The sequence below is a fragment of the Staurois parvus genome, unplaced genomic scaffold, assembly GCF_062004578.1.
Source record: "Staurois parvus isolate SC_StPar_1 unplaced genomic scaffold, SC_StPar_1.0 ptg000081l, whole genome shotgun sequence".
NCBI lineage: Eukaryota > Metazoa > Chordata > Amphibia > Anura > Ranidae > Staurois > Staurois parvus.
Window position 1 is genome coordinate 14537187 of NW_028317877.1, and position 15789 is coordinate 14552975.

General features: G+C 42.1%; 1 protein-coding gene and 1 pseudogene across 3 annotated transcripts in view; both read right to left on the bottom strand.

Annotated features, from left to right (window-relative positions):
* The window catches only part of DTD1 (D-aminoacyl-tRNA deacylase 1), a 180205-nt gene that overhangs the window by 101262 nt on the left and 63154 nt on the right, over positions 1-15789 (bottom strand). The gene's annotated exons all lie outside the window — the stretch shown is intronic.
* Positions 13179-13298, bottom strand: LOC149468701 (U2 spliceosomal RNA; annotated as a pseudogene).

Genomic DNA, 15789 nt, shown 5'->3' on the forward strand with positions numbered 1-15789 from the left:
CTAAAGACCCTCATCCTGCCTGAAAGTGAGTGGACAGTGTCTCAGGCTTGTTCGTCAGTGGAAATAAAAAAATTACATAGGGGTTTATTTACTAAAGCTGGAGAGTCCAAAATCAGACTCCCTTCTGCAAAGAAACCAATCAGCGTCTAACCTCAGCTTGTTCAATGAAGCTTTGGCAATGAAACCTGGAAGCTGATTGGTTTCTATGCAGAAGGGAGTCTGATTTTGGACTCTCCAGCTTTAGTAAATAAACCCCATAGCGTCTGTGGTGAGTAGGAGGAATAGTGCCCCATCATTGGTTTCAGTGGAAGGAACAGTGCCCCATCATTGGTATCAATGGCATGAATAATGCCCCATCAATGAAGTCAGTGTCAAAAATAGCTCTTTTGTTGGTATCATTTGAAGTTCTCTTATCATTGCTGTCAGTGTCAGCGGAAGGAATAGAGTCCCATTGTCAGTGGGTGTCAGTAGGAGAAATAAAGGCAAGAAAAGGGCGGCAGTTTCAAAACCACTGCTCTATGGAATGGCACAATGCCAGGAACCAAAGCAATGTTTTACACAAGATCAGATGATGTATAAAGTAGGGTACACAGCTTACTGCTTACTAAAAGGCCCTTGAAGTGTTCAGATAATTATCAGCTCATCTATTCACTCCCCAGGAGATTAACTAAACTGCACTGTGCTCCCATACATGCAATGTGACCCCATCTCATTACTTTATTAACCTCCTTAGCGGTATTCCCGAGTGTAGCTCGGGGTAAAATTTGAGTACCAAGAGCGGTAACCCCGAGCTACACTCGGGCTTACCATGCGGCGTTGCTCAGGGGGTCCCTGCAGCACTTACCTTGTCCTTCGCTCCCACGATGTGTCCCCTGCAGCGTCCCCGATCTTCTCCTACGGCCGATGCCGGCACCCGGTCCCTGTGACGTTGGGACGTATGGGCGCCGGAACCGGCGGGAAATTTGAAATTTTTGCTGTCACTGCTGTTTCAATGCATTTCACATATATTTTGTCCCTACTGCTTTGTCCTGTGCCCTGCCTGCATTTTGACTGTTCTTTCTGCCTGGAAACTTAGAAAAGTCCATGGCGTCCAAAAAGCGTCCCTATAGGTCAAAAGCGGTTTTAGAACAGCGATAGTAAATCAGAACCACTTGCAGAATTGAGTGATAATGATTTGTGGGGAAATTCGTCATCAGACACTGAAAACGATTTTGCGACTTTGCTCAGCAATGCGCAAATTTGCCTCTATATTTCAAATTTCAGTGTTTTTGGTTTGATTATATTATTGAATTAAATTTATTATATTATTTTTTATGATTATTTATTAAATTATAATTTATGTTTTCGTGTTTCAAGTTTTATCATATCCGGAATGTTTACTAGACTCTTGTTCGGACAGATTTCAGTGAGTTATTCCTAAATTACAGGCCTACAATAAAAAACTACATATTTCCATGCAAAAAAATGGTACCTCTTTCAGCACAAAAAATCGGAAAGAATCATACCGCCAAGGAGGTTAAGACATCAGGGGTCTAAACAGAGGCAGTCTCCTCAATAATATGTAGACACAGAGTGATGCAAAAGGGCAACAATTTTCTAGTTCCAAGCACTGGAACAAATTGAACTTATACTTTGCCTTTGCATGGCAAAGTAGCAGGTTTACCAAAAAGACCACTGACCTGTTAGTGCGCCAAGTGAAAAAGCCATGTGTAAGCACCTTATTGCAGCTTAAAAAGTTCTAAAGACCCTCATCGTGCCTTAAAGTGACATCACTCAATACCCAAAACTACATCACGACAGGAAGAAGCAACTGCTACATGCTCCCACAAACTGGGATGTGCCAGGAATTTCACCGGTCCACAGAAAATGAACAGGCTGGCAAGAATGCACAGGGAAGGTAAATATCATAATCATAGCTTACTTGCACAATGTCCTCCTCCAGTTGGAACTGGCCGTTCCAACCTCCAGTGGCAGGTGCATTCAGCAACACCACCATGCTACTTCTTCCTGCAATGCTCTTTTTGGGACTTTGGACATTTACTGATGATGAACCTTCTGTGATTGTGCGCAAAAGTTACATCATGGCTGCTACCTAGCTCTGTTTTCAGCATATTGAGCAATAGTGCTGTTCACTGTACATTCTAAGAGAAAAATTGCTAGGAGTTTGGGGAAAATATTTTTTGGCAAAAGAGATACTGTAGGTCTCTTTACTTGTTTTCTCTCTTCGCTAAAATAAAAATACTAGCAATTTTTCAAAAGTTAATTACCCTTTAATTCAATTACAAGCTATAACTGTTGATTTTCATTTAATGGAAAACTAGTGTAGTTTGGGTCAGTTCTATTTAATTGTAATGTTTTTACACTTTTGTAATATATTAGTATTTGTACTCTACATGTCCTTTCAGGCAGACTAGCTCTCCTTGAAACCTCAGGCTAGGATCCAACAACATATCTGCTGCCGTGAGGAGTCATTCGGTATGTTCAACATTCAGCATTAACATTCTGTATACTAATTTCACCTTGAGCTACTGATCACTGTACACAAAACAGATAGAGATTAGCAGGTAAAGAAAGCCTAAAGTTTTACTTGCTGTTAAAAAAAAAAAAAAAAAAAGAAGAATACAAACTACTCAAGTCAGTATTTTTAATATTTACCTGTGGTGCCTGGAAGAACTCCATGTGGATCCTATGATCAGCATGTATATGGGGCTAAGCTTTAACCCAAGTCATGATTAACCCCCACCCACCACCATTCAACTGTCAACTGCCACACAAGTAATCTTTTCACTCACTCCCAACTACAGGTGCTGGCTCTCCTAGCGGTACATCATCTACTTGGAACATAAACAATGAAGAGAGAGGAAGCCTCGCTCAGACGTAAAGCCGCAGTTACAAGCTTAATAATGCATCTGATGAGCTCCTTTTTCAAAGTGTGACAAAACGCGTTGGGCAGAGTTGAGACAAGGTTATGTCACCATGCACGTCGTCACTTATACAATGTACACTAGGGACTGTTTATATTTCATTGATGCTTTTGTCGAAAGTATTGATTTAGATAGTAGTATTGGTTTCATGGTGATTAGCTTTTTGCAACAGTTATCATTTGTGTATGTATGTCAAATTTTGAGGAAATTACCCAGAGAAGTGACTGGCCTCAGGTGATACACAGAGATGAAACAAATCCTCCTGAATAAGTTGTACCTGTTTATGTGCAGCTGTCTTTCCCCTACATCCATTTAAACTGCAGAATTTACACAGGATCTCTCAGCTCTGAAAAGCAGGCGGAGGGAAGCTGAAGGTACATCAGTAGGGAGAGCTCTGAGAGTGGATTGGAGGAAAGTAACACACCTCCTTCACACAGTACACAGGAACAAAGCTGAGGCTGTAAATCACAGGCTGTGCTCTTTCTGGTCACCATTTTTTTCTTATGTCAGGAAAACTCATCAGAAGTGACTCACGCTGATAGCAGAGGAACGAGGCAGCAAACAGAAATGACACTTAGTGTTATGGACTGAGACAAGCACACACTATAGAGGGATCTGCTTTGTTCACATTTCATGTCTGAGGTTTACAACCACTTCAAAAGTTATTTACACATAAGTTTATATGCAACATCAATTAATTTATGTTTCAGTTTTCCACGTGCATCTTTATGTATGCAGTTTTATACTTTCAACTGATTTTTTTATCCATGGTATTTATGCATGCGTTTATATGCAAACACAATTATTGTTATTTCTAAACGCATATAGCTTATAATTTAAATTTATGAAATTTAGCACTGCCTCTTTATCCCTTTAATTGCATCTGAAGCACTGGAAAACCATCTGAACCTCCGCTGGCTAACGCCTTTCAGTCAAACAATAAGCTTGTTTGTCGTCAAGTGCCTGTGCCTCCTTTGCAGGGGAAAAAGGTCACAGGAATCATTTTTACATATTTGTAGGATATCGTGGTGGCCATGTCATCCTTAACTGTGTAAGGATAAAGTAAAGTTGAATGGTGAAAAATAATGTTTTTTTTTATTGTTACTTTTTTTTTCAATTGTGAAAAAGAGAGGGGTGAAGAGGCAAAGCAAAGGAAGACAAGAAATAGATGTGGGCCATTGCAAGGAGGTTTTAAAAATGTTATTGGGTTGGGCACGGTGGGGTCTTCAGGGTACCCTTATATAAATGGGCAATATAAAAATTTGAGGAATAAAGTTTATTTTTATATAAAGTTTCTTTTCATATAAGTTTTGTGTGAGTGGATTACATAGGCCTTTTCAAGATATTTCTTTTACTAGTTTTTATTGGAGGCCACAGTCCCAACATAGTAAGTTGATATTGTTGAGATATTGTTTTTGAATGGCTATTTTTTGGTCGTATTTCACTTCAGCACTGTTGCTACCTTGGAAGCAAGTTAGGCCAAGTTAGGTTTATTTTAATACAGACAAAAAGGGACAAATAAAGCTGTTACCCATAACAAGAATCTTAGTTTTGTTTGAAGGATGGATAGTGATTAGTTATGGTCAAATGATCCGATTTTGTTTGTTTGTTGACTATTTTGATAATCATCCCCAAAGGGACATTTGAGCAGATACTGCAGAAAAGAAGAAATAGCATTAGAAATAAATGGTCAGAAGTGAAGAATACGGAATTCTGCCATGTTTTGCTCCTTTGGTAGCCAAGAGTGGGATATTAATATAACAATCTTGGCAGACGCACAGATATTAAAATAAACATTGGAACTGAAAATAAAATATCTATATTATATTGTCTTCTGTGTTTATTTCACTCAAGAACAAAGGTTCCTAGATGAGCAATACTAGAGTGTTTGAAGCATGAGACATAAAACATCAATGATATCAGGTACTATCTTTATAAACTTTCAAATGCTAATTAGATTTTTAATTGAGGTTTAGCCATGTACATCAATAATTAACTACAAGCGCTGATACAGATTTTGTATACTTTCTGATCTTTAAAAACTTTTTAAGCTTTAAAATGCATTAACGAGGTATAAAGGAGAACTCCAATAGCAATGTTTAAAGATAAAGCTCAAGCTGAACTCCAGGCAACCAGCTTAAAGCAGAAGTAAACTGTATCTGATCAACACAAGCTGAAAACTATTTAAATTATTTTTTATTATTCAAAGAAAACTCACCAATCCACCCAGGTGACCATGCTTTATTTTGTTGAGAAATCATTTTAAAAAAACAGCTCAAGTCTCAGCCATGATTCATGTAGTATTTGCTGGAATCCATCCACCCTTGGCTCAGGCATGTAGACAGGAGGGTGTGCTTAGCTGAGAAAGCCCTTCCTCCCCTCCTCCAGAAGAAAGAAAAATACAATTCTCATGAAGAAAAGTAAAAAGCAACTTAAAAGTTAAGAGCGAACTTCCAGTCAAAATCTAAAAAAATAAAAGTCAGCAGCTACAAAAACTGTAGCTGCTGACTGTTAAAAAAAAAAATGAAAAAAAAAAGACACTCACCTGTCCCTCGATCCAGTGTTGTATTCACCACAGCCAGGTTCACCGGCCATCTTCTCTCCTCAGCGCCGGCATACTAAGTGTGGGCACCTGGCTGTGACAGCTTGCGGCTTCACAGCCAGTTGCTTGCTACGCATGCGCAAGTAGCACTGCACCTTGTGAACGTCCTGTAGTCCTGTCACATGTCCCAGAAGACTACAGGGAGGGAGGACAACTTCTGCTTCCAATCACCAGCGGCCGTGGGAGCAGATTCCTGTCAAAATTGGGTACCCGTCCCCCCAAACAGTGCCAATCCTTATTGGGGAGTGGGGGACAAGGCCTTAAAGTGGAACATCCACTCCTGGGTGGAGCTCTGCTTTAATATTGATTGACAGTCAAAAATATATATAGGTGCAATTTTGCCTACCAAAGGATTTGTATTTATCCAGTTCTAATATTTTCACACAGCTCATGCACAGCCAGCCTGGTGAGTTGACTTTTTTTGACTACCGGCATGTTCCTGGTTACGCAAGGATCATCTCTAGCCCCTCCTACCTCAAGTACTGCTCAACAGGGAATTACATGAGGCTGAAAGCAAGACAAATTCTGGTGTTTATACTAATTCCAGTTAAAATACATTTAATATTTTTCAGTAAATACAAAATTACAACCACTGGGGATTTTGTTTGCCTAGAGTTCAGCTTTAACATGAACCTGGGCTTCATTTATGTAGGGCACAGGGTAAAGTAAGAGGAAAAAAAAAAAAGAAGAAAACTCCCCGCTGTTTGTTCTCCCCCTGCTCCCCTCCTCCAAAATCCCTAAACACTTACCTCCTCGCATAGATTCAGTGCTGTCTCTGCTACAGAACAACTCACATCAGACAATGAGGGCAGTGGGAGCCATTGGCTCCTGCTGCTGTCAATCAAACTCCTGTGAGGAGGGATCAGGGTATGGTTTACTGGAGCTGCATGTGTCAATGTTTCAAAAACCTTTTCTCTATGTAATGTTTGTAATCCAACTCAGGAGCCTTAAAATAATAAATCCCAACCTGCAGCAAAACCAAGCCCAAACCTGTCATTTACATACTGTATGTGAAATCATACAAAGATTAATCTTGGACACATGTCTGTAATCATTATAATCACAAAATTACATTCTTCCTATATCTGCAATTTGATGATCAACCTCTAATAATAATTTGGGGTTTTAAAAGTAAGATTTAATAAGATTACATTAAAAATGGCAAAAATCTGTTCCAAATTTATACAATATTATTGTAACTATCAATGTGTGCTCAGTTCCCGAACTGCCACATTTTATTGAGGTTGGTTATTCAAACATAAGGCCTATGTAACATTAGTGATAATGTCACTGATGACAAGATTGCTAAGTGAACTCTTACCTTCTCCTATGGCGTCGATTCCTTACTGGACAGTACAGCCAGATGACTACTGCACCATCCTTTCCTCACTAGTGAGCAAGGAGCGATATCTTTTATTGAAGGTGTCAGTTACACCTTTATGGTTGACACCTTGGAAGAATCATCCATGTAACTTGGTCATAAGTGTGATTTGTTATGAAAAGTAGTATTTTCCTATATTTCAGTGTAAAAAAATATTTTTAGCAATCAGTTGCATCCATATCCCATAATAAAACTTACTAAACAATTGGTGAGAGTTTGGCATTGGAATATACTGTATGGCACTTGTTACCAGGGAAGATAACACACATCATGTTTTACAAAAGCAGCAGATATTTGTCCTCAACCAAGTTATTGACATGAGCTTCTAGACAGCAACAGATAGGCTTTAATAATGTGCAAACAGAGACTGCATAACCCATCAAAGCTGGGTGTATAAGTAAAGCGAAGACTCATGTTTGCATTAAGGTACCCATCTAGTGGAAAATAAGAGGGCGCCATCCACAAATGTGTATAAATCTGTGCCAAAAAAAAAAACAACAGCTGTCCCTTTAAGTGTAAAATACACCTCCAATATGTTCAAAAATTAAAAAAGTAGGCACTAGCCCTTCACAGTGATCAAATATATTCATATGCTACCAAATATTTTACCCGCAGCGCAATCAAACTAAAAAATATTCCAATTCAATATGCAGTACAAATACAATAAAACATCCAACACAGTAAATGCAGAGATTGCAGAGATGTCCCAATCACCGTGATCTTGTAGAATTGATGAAAACTCTTCTTTAAAACACAAAGAAAAGTGCTCCCCACGTGCTCAGATGAATTTCTCACTCATCAGACGTCATCGGCCAACAAAGCAGCCTACAAGCAGAAGATGTCAACTCCTGTATGTATGGTGACAGCTCCTCTGTGTGGGAACCCTGAAGCTAGCCTGCTCATAGATGTCACTATCAAAGGTTCGTGTTCACCAAAAAATTATTTAACAGGAAAGCCCAAAAAAGAATATCCATATTGTAGTATATTATATTATTAAAAGATAATTAAAAGCAAGATATGTATGCACTCACATGAAATAGGAGTCTATAGGGGCACCAACATAAACAGCTCATTACAGGGATCCCATCCCTTGCACCGCCGCTTGTAACCACGGAGATGGCATATGTTCCAAAAGACCAGATATGACGTTGGAGAAAGACCGGAGTCGCTGACATCACATCCGGTGCCCCCATAGGCATCTATGTGAGTGTATACATTTCTTGCTTTTAATTATATTTTAATAATAATATATACTACACTATGGATACTCTTTTTGGGCTTTTCTGTTAAATAATTTTTTTGGTGAACAAGAACCTTTGATAGTGACATCTATGGGCAGGCTGGCTTCAGGGTTCCCACACAGAAGAGCTGTCACCATACATACAAGAGCTGACATCTTATGCTTGTTGGCTGCTTTGTTGGCCAATGACATAGGGTAAGTTTTTATCACTTCTACAAGATCATGTTGATTGGGAAATCTCTGCATTTACTGTGTTGGACTTTATATTGTATTTGGAATGCATATTGATTTGGTATATTTTTGGTAAAATTTCATGATATATACGGTAGCATATGAATATATTTAATCACTGTGAAGGGCTGGCACCTACTTTTTAATTTTTGCACAATATGGTACCCATGTTTCCATGCATGTTAATACATGCTGTGATCTTCGGTAAGATTCACCATGTTGACGAGGATTAAAACTCAACATTTTATTTCAGACTTTTATAATGGAGCAGGGTGTGCCAGTGATGATGTTCCAGTCTTGTGAAGGGATTCCCTATGATGTGTGCGGTGTCCACTGTGCTTGATATAGGGCTGCAACTAACGATTATTTTCTTAATCAATTAGTTGGCCGATTATTGTTTTAATCAGATAAACACCTATATGCACTGGTAAATAACCAGTTATATTGCTAGGGAACAAAATATCTAGTCCACTCTGAGAATGACAGAAGAGATATACAAGGGACTTTTAGTTATCCAGGTATAAAAAGGGATGCTAGCATGGCAGTACTACACGCAGTAGTAAGTGGCAAGTATGTCATTACTTACGGGAAATCCCAAAGGAACCCTCTGCACACTAACTACCCTTTCCAGCAAATGTTGCAATTAAAACAGGGATTCTTAGTTCACACATATTGTAATACATGTTTAAGCTGACCAACTGCATCAAAGAAATCCCTCTATGGTCATTCCTACTCTGCTCTGCCAATGCAAATGCTACCATGGACACAATGCCAACCTGGGGCAAACAGACACAAAGTGGGGGAGAACTACTAGGTTTAGGTCTCGCTACTGACCTATACTGATAGGCGGCGCACATGTTGTGGGCCAGTCTAGAGACTGTTAATCAAGATTATTATTATTATACAGTATTTATATAGCGCCAAAAAGTTTGCTCAGCGCTGTAGATGACATACAACCGTGTTAGTGCGTGCATGGAACAGCGCATAGTGATGAAGTTTCTTGTGAACGAAGGTGTAAAACCCACGAATATCTACAGAATACTTCAAGCACAGTATGGTGATGAGAAGCTCAGCCACAGTGAGACATTTGAATGGTATAAACATTTCAAAGATGGCAGTATGTCCGTCAGTGTTGATCCCGGCCATGGTGGTTTCCAGCCCACAGCCGTCATTCCTGTGTAGATTCAGCGCAAGGAACACCTGATCCTGGATAATGGATGCAAACCTATCATGAAATTGCACAAGAGACTAATCTTTCTGTAGAAACAGTGAACACGAACATTTCAAAAAGTTAGTACATGCTGAGTACCAAGACAGCATTCCGCTTTTGACCGCCACAGAATTGATTTGCATATGCATCTGGACAAAATAAACGATCTGGTTTGATCAGTAAGGGCGTCCTGTTTCTCCAGGACAACACACAAGCTCATACAGCTCACCGCACTAAGTGCACAGTACAGCAATTCGGCTGGGAGGTACTGCCACATCCCCCTTCACTTCACATCACTCGGAGCGAGGTCCAGCCTGGACCTTGCTCCGAGTGATTTCCACCTATTTGAATCCCTAAAAGAGTGCTTTGGAAGCCAGCATTTCAGCATTGATAACGAAGTGAAGCAGGCTGTCCTAGTATGGTTCAGGTGTACTGACAAATCTTTCTATGCCAAGCTTTTCAGGCATTAGTTAAATACTAGAATGTGTTTAACTGTAGCAGGGGAGTATGTTGAAAAATAAATGCAGTTTCAACTCCTTGAAATTTGTTATTTTATTATATAAAACTCAAAAGTCCCTCGTGAGTGTTCTACTCTTCTGGGATGCCACCTGTGCTTCTGGGTGCTCCTGCCTTCAGAGTGTCCCTATAGCAAGTCGCAAAGTATAGTACAGAGCAGGGGTGGGCAACCTTAAAGAGGTGGAGATCTACCTGACAGACCTGGGAGAGGTTGAAGATCACCGGGCAGTGTTGCCACCTGATTTAAACCTCTAACTGCTATACTACCGTGTCATGGCTTGGCAATCAGTTTTAAATCAGGTGATGAGGGGGTAACATATCACCTCTTCACCACCTGTCAAATACACTGGGATTGCTTTGCACAGGAGCAGAAGTGCATACTGCACCTTTGAATAAACCCTTAGTCGTAATCGGCAGCGGCACCCTAAGGGCTTGTTCACATGTAAAGTTGGGGGAGGTAAAATCCTGCGGTTGAATCACAGTTTTATCACCATCCCTACCCCCTTTAGCTGCTGAGGCAGCAGACAAAGGTGTACACATGGCGCAACAGGAATTACACCCCCTGTTGCTTTTAGTGGGTGCTGCCACCTGCCAACTGAGACCCATTCAAGTAAATGGGCCACTCTGCCAGTTGCCTTCCATTTGTTTGCTTCTGCGGGGTGCAAGGCCTGACGCACGTGGTGAGAAAGCAACACACCGCTTCCTGTTTAACTCCTTGTTTGCTGTACTGCACAGAGCAGCCTCACTCATTTGAATGGGTCATGCTTGGCAAGTGCTCCACCCATCAACCGTGGCAGGACATAGGAGCCGGCACTACAGAGGAGACATCAACTTGCTACCTACTACAGCTGTATCTTTACAAGTAGTCCCTCTGCATTGCACTCAGTTTGATGCTCTGGAATGGCGTGTCAGCAAGCCCAGACCGAAATTTACCAGTCACCTGGCCAAGATCTACTGGTAGATCACGATCCACTGGTTGCTGGCCCCCAGTATAGAGTGCCCAGATAGCAAGGAAAAAAAACTTCTGCCTTCACTTCCTTCTCCTGCCCAGGTCCCATGAGGCATTGCTCCTCACACAGTCAAGTTCTCAGGCACTTATATGTATGGATGGTGTACTGAGCTGTATGTGTGCTGCACTGTATATTCTCAAATGTAAACAAACAATGCATTCTGTATGCAGGCTGACTCATCAGCTGACCAACCCATAGATTATGAAAATATTTAAAAACTATTTTCATAATCGAATATAATTGATTATGTCAATTTGTTGTTTGATCCCTAGCTGGATATGTGTGCTGCTGAATGTTCTTGCCAGTGTGCCATCTCCAATGTGCTGGATACAGTTTGAGCTGTGTCCCATGAGCTGGACATGGCATGTGCATTATCCACCATATTGCCTCTATACCTATTCCTCTCTTCTGCCACTCATACCTTTACTTCATGAAGATGCTATTCCTCCAGGGTTTTTAAAAAAAAGTCTGCGGAGGTGCAAAAAAAGCAAAAACCCGTAAGTGGACAAAAAACGTGCACGTGCAAAACACGAACACAAAAAAGTGCACTTCGGGGTATGCTTTAGTCCACCCCCCGAAGGGGTAGGACCTCTACCCTGATCCCCCAGGGCACAAGGCTCCTGACAGGGACAAAGGTTTCCACATGGTCCACCTACCCAGAAGGTCTGATGGACCCCTTTCCTTGTGGCTAGTCAAAGTCATCCACCAAGTACTAGATCAGGGGGCTCTCCCACAGAGAGACCCCCCAGGGACAGGGGAGGAAGGAACCTGATGGCCACGTATTCTACCCTTGGACTTCAGGGAAGGCCCGATGACCCACATCCTCCATCCTAGTGAGAAAAAAAAACACACACAAAAGTGACAGTGTCAGGGCTCCCGGTAAGACCAGAGATGTGTGAACTGACACAGGGAAACACAGGCTCAAGTATGGTGTAGCAATATAATTTATTAAAAGTTTTACACAAATATAACACGCACAATATAACAAAACCAAACCTCCAACTGATAACGGAATGTACACAGACAACAGCAGTCAGGGCTGGTGAGGTAGAGTGGTCAGGCAGGTGGGGTCAGGAACCATCGGGCAGACAAGACACAAAGGAGCAGGCAGAGCGTAGTCAGACGGGCCGGGTCAGGAACAATCAGGCAGACAAGGTACCAAAGGAGCAGGCTGAAGAATGGTCAGGAATAGCCGGGGTCAGGGCAGGCGGAGTTCATTCAGAGTCAGGATCAAAGCAGAATCAGGAATCAGGCAGGAAGTAGACAGGATGCAGGTACAGGGGCTCATGGGAAACATACACCAAGGCACTGACTGCAGGTCTGGCCATTCCTTAAATACACCTCCTGCAATCAGCCTCAGGTGATGGCTGACTGCAGGAGTGAGCTTCTGGTTGCTGAGAGCACCCACTGGCCAGCACTGGTACTGCAGCCCACACGGCAGATGAGTCCCACCACCATTGGCGAGTCCATTCCTGACAGACAGGTGACAAAACAGAGGGAGAAAAATAAAATAAATAAGTGGCCGTGCAATTGTGCACTGGCTAGGCCCTGAGGTGATGGCTGACTGCAGGAGTGAGCTTCTGGTTGCTGAGAGCACCCACTGGCCAGCACTGGTACTGCAGCCCACACGGCAGATGAGTCCCACCACCATTGGCGAGTCCATTCCTGACAGACAGGTGACAAAACAGAGGGAGAAAAATAAAATATATAAGTGGCCGTGCAATTGTGCACTGGCTAGGCCCTGAGGCCCGTAGCAAAAAAATTGCCCTGGACTTAGACAAAAGGCCTACCCCTAAAATGCACAGTGCAGAAAACGTGTTTGGAACAGTGACCATGTGCACATTTCACACTTGGGATCCCACCCCCATGTGCTACCAAGACTACCCCTGAGGTGACCACTCAGGGGGCACTGCTTCCTGGCCAGAAAAGGTAGATCCGTTCAAATCAGGAGGAACTGGGCCCCTCTAGTTTTCCCAGGGGAATTACTCCCGGGCCCCAACAGCCTGTGGGCGTCTCAGTTTCTCTTCCAGCCAGTACTAGCCTTCGGAGCCCCCATCATACCAGCAGGGGTACTATACATCCAGCCATCCTCGCCTAAAAACAAGAATGAGGCAGAGCACCCCTACTGGACATTGATAAGAACAGATACTACACTTGATCTTAGCCAAAAGGCCAAGAAGCGATTCCTCCAGGGTTAGTGAACTCCACTGAGAGCCCTAAGGCTGAACTCTGGGAATGCAGACCCCTTCAAAGACACACTACCCTTAACCCTCTACCACCCACCTTACTGCTAACAAACATTAAAAGAAAAAAAAAAAAAAACACTTTTACCTGTTTTCTATCTTTTCCTGCATAAGAGGAGGGTCCTTCTTCCGATGCCCATATCACTTCCTGGGTGATGAGGACACTTATCGCTCTCTGTGCAGCAGTAGGGTCCTCTTGGGCTCCAGATTGGCGATATCACCACAAGGAGATTGGTTGACATGAGCACAGAGTGCAGTGTAACTGGTCTCCACTCTTTGAACAGGAGCCAACTATAAAAGGTTTAAGGGGGTGGAAAGTGATGCTAGGGTAGGGGAGTTGTGTTAGGGGAGGGGTACAATATTTGTCTGTGTTTAATTTGTTGTGACGGGCTTTAAATAATAGCCAGGGATCAATTAATATATTGTGTTTTGTGGTGCTTTTGTACAATATTTTGCATGATGAGCAAAAAATTACAAGCTCAGCAGCAAACATTTCACTAAGAAGGATAAAAATGTTCCCAACTGCAAACAAAATTACAAGGATGACATGGACATCACTGCTAATTAGCATAAACAGCAGCAGATATTTCTTATCAAAAATCCCTGTTAAGAAAATCTCTGTTGTGAACCCTTACCTTGTAATATAACCCATTCAGTTTAAAATTGAAATAAAAGGCAAAATGTTTGTGTATGTATTAAAAAAAATATATAACTACCTTTTCACATAACCTCTTTACTTGGCTGCATTAGGGCTTAGAGAGGAAGTGGAAAAACAGCAGTAAACTTCTCTTCCCACTAAATGACTGTGCAGGGAGATACACTATATTTCCAAAAGTATTGGGACACCTGCCTTTACAAAAACAGGAACTTTAATGGCATCCCAGTCTTGGTCCGTAGGGTTCAATTATGAGTTAGCTCACCCTTTGCATCTATAACAGCTTCAACTCTTCTGGGAAGGCTGTCCACAAGGTTTAGGTGGCTCTGGGAATGTTTGACCATTCTTCCAGAAGTGCATTTGTGTGGTCAGGCACTGATGTCGGAATGAGAAGGCCTGGCTCGCAGTCTCCACTCTAATTCATCCCAAAGGTGTTCTATTGGGTTGAAGTCAGGACTCAGTCAAGTTCCTCCACCCCAAACTCGCTCATTCGTGTCTTTATGGACCTTGCTTTGTGTACTGGTGTGCAGTCATGTTGGAACAGGAAAGGGCCATTACCAAACTGTTCCCACAAAATTGGGAGCATGAAATTGTCCAAAATGTCTTGGTATGCTGACGCCTTAAGAGTTCCCTTCACTGGAACTAAGGGGCCAAGCCCATCCCCTGAAAACCAACCCCACGCCATAATCCCCCCTCTACCAAACTTTACACTTAGCACAAGGCAGTCAGGCAAGGTCCATTCTCCTGGCAATCATCAAACCCAGACATGTTCATCAGATTGCCAGACAGAGAGGCGTGATCCGTCACTCCAGAGAACACATCTCCATTGCTCTAGATTCCAGTGGTGGCGTGCTTTACACCACTGCATCTGATGCTTTGCATTGCATTTAGTAATGTCAGGCTTGGATGCAGCTGCTCAGCTACGGAAACCCACTCTATGAAGGTCTCTACACACTGTTGTGCTAATCTGAAGGCCACATGAAGTTTGGAGGTCCTTAGCTAATGACTGCGCAAACCGTTGGCGACTTCTGCACACTGTGCACTTAAGCATGCACGGACCCCGCTCTGTCATTTTATGTGGCCTACCACTTAGTGGCTGAGTTGCTGTTGTCCCCAGTTGCTTCCACTTTGTTTTAATGCCACTAACAGTTGACTGTGAAATATTTAGTAGCAAGGTGATTTCATGAATGGACTTATTGCACAAATGGCAACCTATCACGGTACCACGCTTGGATTCACTGAGCTCCTGAGAGCGACCCATTCTTTCACAAATGTTTGTAGAAGCAGTCTGCATGCCTAGGTGCCTGATTTTATACAGCTGTTGTCATGGAGATGATTGGAACACCCAAATCCAATGATTTGGAAGGGTATCCCAATACTGTTGGCACTATAGTGTATGTCAGGTAGGCTGTTCTCCCATCACAGCCAGAAAACTGACCACGCTGGGGATGATGTGCTCTCTCTCATGCCTAGCATGGTCAGTTTGATTATAGGAAAGCAGGGGGGACTGGCAGGATCACCAAGAAATTTCACACAAAGAAACCAATACAAAGAGAACAGGATACTTTTTAACACAAGTACATGGCACAACAGACACATATTAGGAATATGAAATACTGGGATAACATACTCTTAATTTGGCTCGATCAATAATAATATACATTGCAAAAGTAGTAATTGAGCGCTGGGAATAATGATAATAAAAATGATAATAGTAATGATAAAAAAGCCGCTAGCATAAAGGCAACCTCTAAACCCAATATAAGAAATATGTAAA